Below are 14,565 nucleotides of genomic sequence, written 5' to 3'. Positions count from 1 at the left end.
GTAAAGGAAAAGAAAACAGAAAGAAAACAGAAAGTAGAGCAGTGACATGTAAAATAGCCGACCAAGCTACAAAGAAGTGATGAAGCACAACTTTATGAATCACTTCACTTAGAAAACGACATTGTTTTGTGTTGACTTTGCATGTGAATCATCAAACCACGGACCTAACTCCCTCCCTTATATGAATTCTTTATTTATTTATTAAACCAAATTCATCTCATTTCTCTTATTGCTTTACCAAAATTATTTCAACCATCACACCACTTTGCTTAACTCAGTTTTTTTTTATTAGTATTACGACTGACAACTAATAAACGTTTCTGATTTTCAAAAATAATTTAAATAGAAACGTCTTGAAATAATTTTTGTATTTCTTTTTTCGAATTTTACTCAATTAAAAAAATTCATGTCATACATGAAGTAAGGAAACTTGCAAAAGTAACTATCTATAAATTACTTGATGTCAAAAGTAAATAGAAGAGATATCATTTTTACTTTGAGATATTCTTATTGTTAATAAAATAATAAATGAGTAAAATAAAGATATTTGTTATTCAAAAACATTTAAGTTGTTGTTTATATTAAAACATAAAAAAATGGAAAAAGTAATGTAAAACTACCTTTACTAAATTTATATGTTCGAGTATTACTAATAAAGGTTTATAAACTAATTATAAACAATTGATATGATACCATGTATACAATTTATGTACTCTATCATACAAGTCATAAGAAGAATATGTCAAACATTCGTTTGAAATATTTTTGGTTGAAGAGTATAGTTTATTATTTGATAAGTTCTAATTCGCATAACGTTTAACATTGATATCGTTAAGAAATTTATATTTGAATAATAAATTTGTTATAACTTTTTCTCAAAGATACTCTTCCATCTCAAAGTTCAATTGTTACTTTTAAAAAAAAATGCACTAGTAGTTACTCTTCCATCTCAAAGTTCAATTGTTTGAGTTTCAACATATACTTGTATAGTTGTTAACAAGTTTAATGAATTAAAGTATCAACATAATTATTTTAATTTATACATAATCTTAAAGATTTAAAAAATTAAAATATGTAAATTATAAAAATACTATCGTGCCAAATATTTTATTTCACACTTTTTTCCCTTATATTTTTATTTATCCTTTTTGAAGCACAAAATAATTGTATTTTTTGGAAAAACAAATAAACAAATCTCAACCACTTCAGTCCTACTGATATAGTTGTTATAATTACAATAAAGAATAATAGTATTCTTAATTTAGTTTTTATTTTTTTATTATATTAACTATTAAAAAATTCTATACCTTGCAATTGATTATATATTGATTATATAATTGTATTTTTATTATTTCTAACACCTTTTTAATTATAATAATAAAATTTATTAATATTTTTATTAATTTACTAATATTTTATATTAATTATAAAACTGCACATTCCTCAATATCTAAAAACAAGTAAGATTACAAATAATAACAATAACAAAAAATTAATTTAAAATATAAAAGAAATACATAAATTTATTAAAAACTGAAATCTTAAATAAGTCTAGAAGTGAAAAAAAAAAAAAAAAAGAACAAACCTTAAAATTAAGTTGGTTGTTTGAAAAATGTCATGTGATGATATGAAGTTATGTATATTTATTTATATATTTATAATTGATTAAACAATTAATTAATTAATTTAGGTTAAAAGTAAGGAAAACGGAAAAGTCGGCGAGGAATTGGGAAGGGGTAAAAGGGAAATGCAACGAAGTGGACCCCTTCTGTCGTCGGTAACCCTCGAATTCCTCGCCTCTCTCTGCTTCAAACTTACACGCCCTACGAGGACGACCCTACCCCTTTTTTATTTTATTTATCAGCTCTTTTATTTTTTATTTACTTTTTAAAATTAAAAATAATTATAATAAATAGGGTTTCCTATTATCGGGCATCTCTTAACCCAACCACCCTCTGACTCACTTGTTAGTTGCTACTCTTCTTTTAACCTTTTTCCTCTTCACTTCATTATTTCACCCATCATTTACATTCATAAATGTTACTCTTATGTATAACACCACTAAAAATAAGTATTTTCAGTAAAACACTCACAAAATAAGTATTTTCAATAAAGTAAACAATTATAATTATAATTTTTCATTTCAATTAAAAAATGACAATGGTCTTTAGAATATTTTATTGTGTTTTATGTATTTTTAAATAAAGTAGAACTGTGTTTGTATATAAGTAGACTATCAAATTTATGTAATTCTGAAGGGTGATTGACCTAAATAGTGAATCCACATTCTTGTATTGGTCTTTTTACTATAATTATAATCATAGTACTGATTTCAGTTATTTGTTTGTCGAAAATTAAATTTCTAAATGAGAAAAAATGATATTAAAAACTTCAATTTCACTAATCAAGTCTTTCTTTTGTTTACAGATTTGATCTTTTTAACTATACTGAATAATGTTGCATGTTTTATATATACATAGCCGAAGTTACAGATTTATTAAAATATACATTAAGGAAATTTAAAAGTATTTGAATATAAGAATCAGGTATAAATCTCTCTTTTAAAGAATTTTTTTTATGCTACATGTATAATTAATTATCCATCTTTTCTTTTTTATTTAAATTCAAATTTTCAAATTTTCTTTGTTTAGGCTCTCATTGATTAAAAATTACTTTAAATATATTTCAAAAGTAATTTTGATAAAAACCACAGTACTTTAACAATACATTAATATAAAAAAATTACACCATTAATAATAATAATAATTTAATGTTTTCCGTGTGGTTGTGTGTGACAAAAACAATTGACAAAGTCAAAAGAAAAGAGTTTTAATTTATGGGTGACTTTAACGTTGAAAAAAAAAACATCTTGCTACATTTATGAAATACATTTAACGGTTGATTGACCTAATAAAGAGAATTTATAACCCCTCTATCACTTTATACAAATCTCTCACTGGATGTTCATTCGCTGACTGAATTGGCACCTTGGTTTTCTCAAAATCCTACGGTCCACAATCAATGTCTGTGTCTGTGATTAGTATTTTAGTTTATATCTGAAAACATTGAATTGAATGCAAAGCTAGGATGTGAGGGTGCACGTAGATCCTCCTCTCTGGATGACACCATCATCCACATCACGCTCAATTTCACAAAATCAGATGGTCGGTCTCGGTTTTGTGCAAGGTCAGTGTAGTACTATAGGTACAGTCAATGGGTGTAGCAGGACATAACATAACATAGCACATCACGTGGCATATCCAACGGTGGATATAGATGACTTCACACAATAAAAATTGGAATTAATATTAGAAAGTAGTAATTTTGGAAATTAAGAAGGGTGCATGGGGTCGTGGTCATTTCTGGAAGTGAGAAGGCAGCTGGTAGGGTATACCTGCACCAATTCTTTGTCTTTTTTGACGTTGCCTTTCTTCTCCTCCTTTATTTTTACTCTTGTTATAACCCCTTCTCTTCCTTCTCATATCATTCTCATTCACCCATTCATCATCACAACCACACACTGTCTTCTTTCTCTTTCTCTCTCTCTCTCTCTCTCTCTCTCTTATACCCCCCTTGAAGATAGCCGAAACTCATGGGGGACACAGTGAGAAGAGAGTGAACCATGAAAACAAAAGCTTTTCTCTTTCTCTCTCTTTCTCTCCCTCTTAGCTGTTCAAGAAGAAGGGCCATTTTTGGGAAGCTTTGTCTTTTGAGGGGAATGTTGTCTGGCTCGAGGACCCTTCATCTTCATCTTGTGTATCTGCATCCCTCTCTTTGTAGAGTGCTATGCTTGTGCTCAAGGAATGTATAGTGTTGTCGGACCAGGCTTCATTCCCCCCAATTATATGCTTCCAATTTGATTTTCCGCCCAAAATCGACTGAGAGCTACAAATATGTGGATTTCCTTTCCTTCACAAACTGCTGTTTCTCAAATGGTATTATTTCGTGGAGATCGAGCCGTGGCGATATAGTCACATATAACATGTGTTTGTAGCATCTGCGTTGATGAAATGCTTTATAGGTTTGCTTGGTTTCTCCTCTATGTTTTTTTGGAACTGTGGATTAGTGTAAAAGTTTTGTTTTTTTCTTAAATATAGGTAGATCTTAGTCGTGGGGTTGGGTTCTTGGATGAATTAAAGATGGTGGTAGTTTGCAGATTGGTGTAATGATGAAGCATTTTGACCTGGTTTTCACTTGGCAAAAGGTTTTCATCATTACCTCCTTTTCGTTTCTTTCTTTTTCTCTGATCAAGTTATGATGGTGTTTTTGTTGTCAGGGCGTAACTACCTTTTTTTTCTTTCATCTTCATCATTAGCTAGATCTTCTCCCAATTATGTTTTCCAGTATCCGATCTGTCTGTCTCTGCCATGTTTTCTCAGATCTGGCCAACTTTGAAACTCAGTTAGACATTCTCCTCTTTTTCAAGTCCCTCCTCCCACCCTTCTTTTTCCATTTTTTTTCTTTCTCTCTCTACCTGATTCCTCTCTCACCCTCTCTTTAGGGTTTCATGGCCTATGTTCTGTCTCCAATCTCCATCACTTAGCTGGCCCTGGAGTCTTTGATGAAGAAGCAAATAGGTGACCCCTTTTACCAGTATTATTATGATTATTAGTCATTTCACCATTGTAAAACCGTGTGGTCAAATCGAGGCCTAATTTGGTTAAATGTGCCATGTGTTACTGGCATGCATATGATTCAAGAGCCTTGTAGACTCCGCCCACTCTCTTTATTGGAGTCTTCTGCTTCTGTCTATTAAACATTTATCAATCATGTGATTTTTTTTTTCATCTATGTTCGATACTAAGCTACAGATCCTTGAATCTTTTTCTTGTTATTGTGGGTAGCATTTACCTTCCTTCTATGGATTCTGTAATGTCACACGCTCAGATCTACACACTTTTCTCTGTTTGCTTTGTAATTAAAAATGAGTAGATCTGAGCACCACCAGTACAGAATAGAAGAAGCTTTTTGAAGTATGGCTGTATTTTCTTGTCTGTGCTGCTGAACCTTGTGAGTTTTTCAATGGGCAACTTTAAATTTTCCGTCTTTTTAATATATCTCATTTGATAGCTGAAACCCTAATTTCCTGCACAATCAAAGAAACAAACAATGTGCAAGATTGCTCCTTTTGTATCGGTCTAGTTTTGATGTTGGCAGAGAAGAAGCAAAGACAAAACGAACCTCCCATCATTAATAGTTACAGTTCTTCGTGGAAAAGGTAATTAATTTGTTTATTAAGGATAATGAATCTTGATCATGAGTATGATAAGCATTACAATTGTGCATTTTAGCCCTCCCTCTAATCACAGAAGCAGAAAAAGAAAGTGAATGCTTTGTTAGGAAGCAAAGATATATTATACAGGTCAGTGTTTGAGCAACTGTACATTGTCCCAGAAGGCATCATTGCAGTGTTACCGAGTAAGCTTTTGTTTTGTTATTATATGCTTAATAATTTGCAAAGATGGGAATCAATGATTATTTAATTACTAATAAAGGAATTTTATCGGGTCTCTTTTGTTTAACATTTTTTTTCCTGCCTTGTTTTCTTCATGTGCTCAGGGATTTGGAAGACACTACAGCATCATATTATATAAGCTTGATTCAGAATAGAAGACAAAAAGAGTCTGCACATAGCGAGGGGCATTGGGGAACACGAATGACATAATCACAGTGCTCAAAGCTCATACAGCACTACTTTTCTTTGTCACCATTGTTGTTCATATATTCATACTTGCACGCAAATGTGAACACTTTATTATTTTCAACGCAACTCATGTATCCAACCAAAGTCTCTTGCTAGAATTAATATCATTTGAATTTTCATTTTTGATTTGAAATTATGACCTCGTGAATTGTCATAAAATACAAAACACCATACTATGCTTGGAATATATTGTCCTTTTTTTTTTCAAAAATTCATTCGGGTAAAAGGCGTTCTTTTTGACTATGCATGATCTCACTCTGTACCTTTGTTTGTTTTTTGTGTGTACACACAGAATTGTGAAGCATAAAAAGTTGTGAGAAATTGAGCTTGATCTTAATGTTTAATGTTTTGGTGATTGTGATTAAAGGGATTGATTGCAATTCCACTTTATGTATATGTGAATGGTGTCTGATAAAGAATTGCTTTTGGGAAATTGGAACTTTTTGACCTTTTGGAAAGTAGCATAAAGTTGAAGCCCTGGGGGGTTTGCTTTGTGTTTTCCCATGCATGATATGGTTGAGAGGGAGAAAGAGAAAACTGGTTGCTGGGTCATGCTTGTTGAATTCCCATACAGCTAGCTTTTATGGTCACAGATAACTTTTCCACGAATAATTGGAGAGCGAATAAAATTATGTAAGCCCAAGAACTTTTTGGTGTGTTTGTACTATTTGGATAGGAAGTTGAGGACCTCGTAGTCTTTCCATGCATATATATATATATATATATATACACATAGATTAATTAGGTGTACTATCTAATGAAGGGATTGCCCCACAGGTGTAGGGTATAGCAGAATTAGACCCCTTTGACACACTCTAGTGGGATCCAGAGGCGACTTTCGATGTCCCTTTTTCTTCCCATTGGAGCCATTCATCCCTCTAACTTGGAAACAAACATGTGCCATTGCTACCTCCCTCAATGTGCTAACAACCATTTTTTAACTCCTTAGTGCTGCTGGTGTACTAATCAATCAATGCAAAATCGCTACAGAAATCTTATAGGATCACCATGATATGATACCATTGACATATATAACTTTGTCTTTTATAGTCAGACTCTTGTATTTCATTTGTCATCAATTCCTTAAATACTTCCGAATACCTCGAGAAATTAGTTATTAACTCTTTAGTTGATGATATTCTAGACAGAGAAAAAACAACCTCGATAGATTCAAATGCAGAAAGAAAACAAACGAGTCTTCTTTTCAACAATACTACCATGGTGTCCTGGACTTGCTAAGGGACCCAAAGTTAGCAGGCAATCCCTCATCAGAGATGCGGAATCACCTCTTTGCAGACAAACAACACTTATCGTTGTTTATTTATTTATTTATTTTGCAGAAGAATTCAAAATGTGGCATATATGTTAGGTTTTTTTGAGGTGAGACAGTGAATGTTTGAGTATTACAAGAGTTATATATATATAGTTCGATACTGTTTAGATAATTTAGAAAGTGGATGACACGTTAGTACTACGTGGATGAAGTCGTCGGTCTTTTTTGATTCAATTTAAATTCTGCCGATTTATGTTTTTCTCATTTCCTAAGCATGTGACCACACAGACCAAATCGTGTATGCTCTTATATTGGATTTTTTTTTTTACAATAAATTAAATGTAACATTCACTTTTCTTTTTTTTTCTCAATTTTTTCCTGGTTTTGATATGTTATTAATGCAATGTTGTTTATCTATTTTTTTGTAAAATGAATCCTAAATCTGATTTTTTTTTCCTACTGCCTAACTTTTTCTGTCATAAATACTTAATCTTGCTTTTAATTGTAATTATCACTTCTGTAAATTTTTCACACACGGGATTGAATTAAAAAATATAAATTAAATCAGTATTATTATTTTTTGTAGGTAAGAAGTACTTGTGAGTCGAAAAGTATAATATCCGCACTCAACTTGTTTAGAAGTGGATATTGAAATATCTGTCACCCGCTATCTGCGGATAATAACGATTTTATCCGTAGATAACAATGTTCGCAGATTTTTTTATTATTCTTTTTGGTAGTTATTTCCATTCAAAAGATTTTTACTTTTATTTAATTATTATTTTCAAATTTTTGAGACAATGCTAGCTATTTTTTTTTGTTATTTATATTTCTTGTAAATATTTTAATAAATAAAAAAATGGTTACATTTTCTATTTCTTTAAAAAGAACTTTAAGCCATAATTAAAAAGAGAAATACGAGTGCATTTTCACTTAAATTAAGTAAATTAAATGACTAAATTGAACTTATAAACAAATTTTTGCTATATCAAGTAGATTTAAATAATTTTTCTTTTTATAATATAATAGGTTACACAAACAAGTCATGTGAACCAACTAGCTAGCCTATTAAAAAATGTACAAGATAGACATATTATTATAAATCATTAACCTATTTAGGCTTATCCCACATAATTTGCAAGTCGTATAAGTTAATAATGGGACAAGAGGGACTAGTTTGAATAACTCTTAACAAAAAACTCTCTTTTATTCTTAAGAAAGTCAGAACTCCTTTAGTTTATTATTATGTTTTATTGTTCCTTCTATTCGTGTCTAAATCTCCAAGTCAACTCTCTTACCTGCATTTAGTATTTATTAATTATCCTAATTTTTAATATTTTAGTCAATAATTTACTTTTATGCTTCCTTGTTTAGGAAGTTTTTAGCATTGACACATTTAATTCATGTAGAGGTTCCATAGTATATTTGTCCGGTCAACTATTAGTCAAACAGTCAACCTATTAGACTGATGGTCTAAACACTATAGAGATCAATTAGTCGAGTTGAAGCATATTAACATAAAAAACCATCCTACTTAAATATTAAATCATGATTAACCATGTTTGGGATGCAATTAGACCAACTTTAATCAAAACTCCATCAGTGGTTTGAAGTAAGGAGGTGGGTTACACACTAAGTACATATTGCCCTTACAATCTGACCTTGGCACTGGAGACCCTTTGGTAGGTATTCCCCGACTGGTGTTTGACAAATATAAGAATAGCTTTTTAATCCCATGGTGACTATAAGGAACATGACAAACAATGTAGTTGTGAAAAAAGCGGACAACCAACCTAATCCGATAAAGATGATGAGAAACTTACAAAGATAAATGGAATAAATTCAAAAAAAGTGTGACAAAGAGTTGAGGACCCTTTATGACAAAAGTGTGGCTATGTGCCTGAAGCAAAGTGTTAGGAATATTGTGCCTCTTGCACTAACTCAACTTGTGCGACCAAGCTGCACCAAGAACCTTGTCGAATGGTCCATGAGCGCAACTAAGGAGATAGCAAGGATTATCTGTGTATCGCAACTATGAATACAGTTAGGATGTTTTTGTTCACACCAAGAATAATGGAGATGCTCTTTCCGAACAGGTGGACAATGCATGTTTTTTATAAGTACGATGGTTCTACCGATCTCGATGAATATCTTAGAATGTTCATGAATCAAATGGAACTATACACCTCGAGTGATCTTGTCGGGTGTAAAGCCTTCTCCATCTCGTTAAAGGGAGAGACTTTGGAATGGTTCTCCTTGTTGCCGCCAAACTCCATAGATAATTTTACCACATTAGTTCTAAGTTTAGGGTACAGTTTGCGGCCATCCAACCGCATCATCTCAAGTCCATTGCTTGGTGAATTTTATGTAGGAAAATGACGAGTCAATCTGAGTGTTCGTGTAAAGGCTTGAAAAGGCAGTAAGATAAATTCGTAATATTAACCATGAAATTGCTATGCATCATATGATTAACCTTTCGATCAAGACTATTTGTAGAGTATCTTTACATGAAGCCTAGAGAAAATGTGGATGAGCTGAGGTAGAGAACCACCCAATTCATGCAAGTGAAATAAATGTGCAATTTTAGAAAGCAAATCCGAATATAAGTCTCATCAAATGACAAAGGCTAATAAAAATATTACACGATAAAGGGAATAATATCTGATCCAAGAAATCGGCCAAAAGACCATAATTTCATTAAGATACTTTTTGTAACAATTTTGCGCTCAATAAATTTTAATATATTTACTTAGCTTATTTCAATTTTAGTGTCAATTATTATTTAATGAATAGAACAAAGATGTAAAACATTAAGATAAGATTATTGTTGCAATATTTAAATGTAGGTTTTTTAAAAGATTTTTCCTATACAAGCTAGCATGAACGCTTATGACCAATAATTGTATGGAAGAAACCAACAAAAGTATTATAACTTTTATACGGGATCAGTCAACAAAATTTACCTCCTACGAATCCAATACGACATGTCAAAATAAGCAAATTAACCTGCATTATCATCTCTATAAACTATAATTGTCGAATTAAAAATTAATTAGAAATCAATCCATTAAGTAGTATTTCAGTATATATATATATATATATATATATATATATATATTGCATATATTAAACATTTACTTTTTATATAATTAAAATTCATGATATTTGGAATTGAATAAAAAATATTGTAGATAGTGGGTTGATGATATTTTTATTGATAATATATTAATCCTCATGGGCTCTTCTATAAATCAGAACCTTATTGGTACTATTATATCTTCTATAATTTCACTTTTATGAATTATTTGAAAAATGCAAGACTCTCCATGGTTTGATAATATGATCATTTCCATAGGTTACATTTTTTTCTTGTATTTAAATTGAGATTCATTTATTTAGTCGTTTTTTATATTCTTGATAATTTTAATTTAGAATATTATTTTGGGGGCCTATTTCTTAGAGGGTTTTCAACTAACATTTGGTGTTGAATGTGCTTTACTTCAGAAATATTAGATATTATTTTTGCCTTGGAAAAGCTGAATGTCTCTATCGAAGGAATTTATAAATAGAGTACGAATCTGAAGTGGCTTTTCTTGTTTGTTTGCGATAAAAAGAAAATATATATTATATGTATGTTTCGGAGACAATGTAAAGAAGTTTTTTAATTACCATTAAATCATTAAATGTTAATTTCATAATGGAGATCGTGTTTGAATTACCAATGTAAAAAAAATTATGTCAACACAATATTTAGTATAATAAATAAATTAGTTGTTAGAAGAAAATCGTGGATTAGTCTGGTGTAGGCAAACCTAATTATAATTCTGAAAATTATTATAAATAGAAAGTTTAAAACCAAGTAAAAACATATTAAATATTTTACTTTAATGGGTGTTGCAAGTCTTTTAGCTACAACAATAAAATTAAAAGACAACACATATCATGCCTATAAAACTGTATTATGTAACCTTTACCTTGTTTTATTCTTTTTGTATCTTTAATAAACAATTTATTTACTAGATGCCAAACTTAACCCTTACCAATTTAAAAAAAATAAATAATTTTTTTCTACTGATATGGTGTAGAATATAATTTTATATTTTAGGACAATATAATGTTATATTGTTTAGAGCCGTCAAAATGGGTCATAATCTGTGAGCCAATCCGGCTCACCACGGGTTCAGACCGGGTTGGGTTTGAAAAAATTGAATTTTTTTTTATGCGAGTCAATTTTCAACTCGGCTCATTTAAACCTGGCTCATGCGGGTTGAACCCGTGGTGGACCGGGTTGGTCCGCCAACCCACCTACCTATTTTTTTTTAATTTATTATTTTATTTATGAAACTTATGGCATATAAGAAACTTATTTGTATGTTTTTTGTTTTTGTTTAAATTTGAATATAGAAAGTTTGTAATTTTTTTTATTTAAAAAAATTGTAATTAAATGGGCTAGTGAGCCAATCCGTTTACCCACCAACCCGTGGTGGATCGAGCTGGGTTGGGTTGGCTCACTAAGTGACCAACCCGTAGAGAACCGGGTCGGGTCGAATTGGATTACGCGTTTTGAGAGTTCTAATTGTTCATAAACCATTAAATTTAATCAAGTTAAAAAAAAAATCAACACATACATTCCATTGAATGAAACGTTACTTTTATTCACAGATAAGTAAAAAGGGAATAATGACCTAGAATTACAATGAAATTTAATCATCTGAAAACAATAATTGAATAAACAAAAATCCTCAAAGGTTTGTCGTTATAGTTAATTTATATTTATTTCTTATTAATTTGAACTTTTTTATTCTAAATGTAATCAACTCTCACTTCAATCTCTAATTTTCATTTTTCTTTGAATTTCAATGTTCAAACAATAAATCAATCTTTATAACGACTTTCTAACATGCCGATGTTATTATCAGAGAAAAAAAAATTAGCCTTAAACCCATTGTTAATCGTTACAATTTGGTGGATGTAAAAATTTCATCCTACTTTAATTGCATATTTAATTATTAATATTTTGAAATAAATTAATTCTTATTAATTATTAATATTTACTCAATTGCAAATATATAACGATTTAATGATAATATTGTAATATAAAATATTAATAATAAGATTTATAAAAACACTTTAACATATATTATTCTGATAAACATCTTGATATTAATAATATCTCTTGATCTTAAGATAATGGAAGTCTACAAAACACAACAACATTTATAAAGTTATTGAAAATGCTTAGGTTCATTTTTAATAGGTTTAATATTCAACTTTATCTCTAGTTTGATTGACAAATCTAAATTTAGTCTCACTTTAAAAAAGTGTTTGAAATTAGTCCTTACTTTTAATTTTTTGAGTCAAAATAATTCCTTCAGTTAAATTATGACAAACAACGTTAAATTTTTTTTCTCTCTCTTCTCATTTTCTGTGCATTATAGGTTTTTGTCAGCATTTGCAGTATTTAATGATTATTGTACTTTTCCCAATAAAATTTATTATCCTTAGTAATGAAGTTAGAAAAATTTAGTTATAAATAAAGATTATGCCCACTTGTTACGTCTATTACCAAATGGAATACTTTACCTTTCTTTATAAGTGATTCTCTATAAAAAAGTACTTTTATTTAATTATTATTTTTACAGTACATTTTTTTAAATTTTGAAAAATTGATTAAAAATAAATCTAAATATATATTTTTAATTCATGTAAAATAAGTGAGTTTATAATTTTTTTTAAAAGGTATTTATTTTTTAATTACTCTAAAATTAAAAATAAAAAATTTAATTTTTTAATGATTTTTTTGTTTTTGTTTAAATTTTATGATGTATATAACTAAATAAAAAATAAAATCTAAACAAAAAAAAAATCATTAAAAAATTAATTTTTTTATTTTTAATTTTAGAGTAATTAAGAAATAAATACCTTTTAAAAAAATTATAAACTCACCTATTTTAAGGAATTAAAAATATATGTTTAGATTTATTTTTAATCAACATTTTAAAATTTAAAAAAAATGTGTAAAAGTAATAACTAAATAAAGTACTTTTTTTTAAAGAGAATCACACTTATATAAAGAAAAGAAACGTAAAGGTATTCCATTTGATAGTAGACGTATGAGCATAATCTTTATTTATAACTATATTTTTCTGACTTCATTACTCAATGAAGGATATTAAATTTTATTGGGAAAAGTATAATAATCATTAAATACTGCAAATGCTGACAAAAACCTGCAAAATCACAGAAAATGAGAAGAGAGCAAAAAAAAATTTAGCGTCCTTTGTTATTATTTAACGGAAGGGACTATTTTTACTCAAAAATTTAAAAGTAAGGACCAATTTAAAACACTTTTCTAAAAAGGGACTAAATTGAGATTTGCCAACCAAACTAGGGACAAAGTTGAGTATTAAACCTTTTTAATAAAATTTAAAGTATATACATGTTTTGGTTCGATTTTAAAAATAATCAAAGTCTATATCTTTGTCAAAAAAATTAATTAAAAAATAACTAAAATTTAAACATTTATATATATTTTTTAATTTTACACTCGGGTTAACAATTTTGTCACTAAAGAAGTTGTTTTCTTTCCTTTTTCACTCCTCTCTTTTTCTTCTTTCTTTTTTTTTAGCACCTTCTACTCGGGTTAACTTATTGTCGAAAGTCACTGCCACTACTCAACATCGAGTGAATGGTGAGTGAGTTTTCTTTCTTTTCCATTTGATTTGTTTTTGCATTTTTTTTGAGTTTTGGCTTTCTCCTTCCCCTTCCACTCCTCCCTCCTTTCTTATTTCTTTTTTAGCAACTCTATCCAACGCTGTCAAACCAAAGTCATGATTGTTGCTTAACGTCGAACGAAAAGTGAGTGGATTTTTTTTCTTCCCCATTCGATATGTTTTCTTGTGGTTTTCATTGAGTTTATTTTTTTTTTGAGACTCCACAACAGCAAAGGTGACCCATGTGGTCCTTAACTTAGATTTCTAATTGCCCTAATTTTTTTCAAATTGGGATTATTGGTTGTCCTGGTATTTATAGATTGAGATTTTTGCAAATATAGATTTTTGTGGCGTAATCTAGGTTCCTAATGTAGAGATGAAGATGATGGATCTTGTGTCCTTTTTTCTTATGGAGATAGGAATATAATGGAGAAAATAAAGATTGACGAAGATGGGACAACAAAATAGTGAATGGAAGATGAGACTCAAAACAATGAAAAAAAATAGAAATTAAGAATAAAAACTTAATATAAAAGTTTAGGCTTCGATTCACAATTGAAGTAAAAAAACACATAACACATCTCTTTTTACTATGTCTAAATATGCTTCGGTTGTTAAATCATAATACATGTTTAAAATTTCTTAACAAAGAAAAATTACTTAACTGATGTCAAATCTATTTTTTATACTAATAACAATAGACTAAAATTACTTAGCAAAGAAAAAATTATAAAAAATCAAATTATATAGTTAAAATTTTGTAAGAACTAAAATCATGCGAAAATAAGATAGAACACCTTAAATTTAAGTCTTGCAAGTTCAGTTACCAAAGTAGTAAAGACTTTGTATATCAAATATACTAATTATTTGTATTG

General features: G+C 29.4%; 1 long non-coding RNA gene across 1 annotated transcript; it reads left to right on the top strand.

Moving 5' to 3' along the window:
• The first annotated feature begins 3,422 nt into the window (after positions 1-3,422).
• LOC106780313 lies at positions 3,423-5,837 on the top strand. The gene is made up of 2 exons (XR_001377251.2): positions 3,423-5,418; positions 5,560-5,837. It is a non-coding gene; the product is annotated as an uncharacterized LOC106780313 (long non-coding RNA).
• The last annotated feature ends 8,728 nt before the right edge of the window (positions 5,838-14,565 follow it).

This window comes from Vigna radiata, unplaced genomic scaffold (genome assembly GCF_000741045.1).
Source record: "Vigna radiata var. radiata cultivar VC1973A unplaced genomic scaffold, Vradiata_ver6 scaffold_179, whole genome shotgun sequence".
In the NCBI taxonomy this organism is placed as follows: Eukaryota; Viridiplantae; Streptophyta; class Magnoliopsida; order Fabales; family Fabaceae; genus Vigna; species Vigna radiata.
Note: the sequence above shows the minus strand (reverse complement) of the source record. Positions and strands in the feature narration are given on the sequence as shown.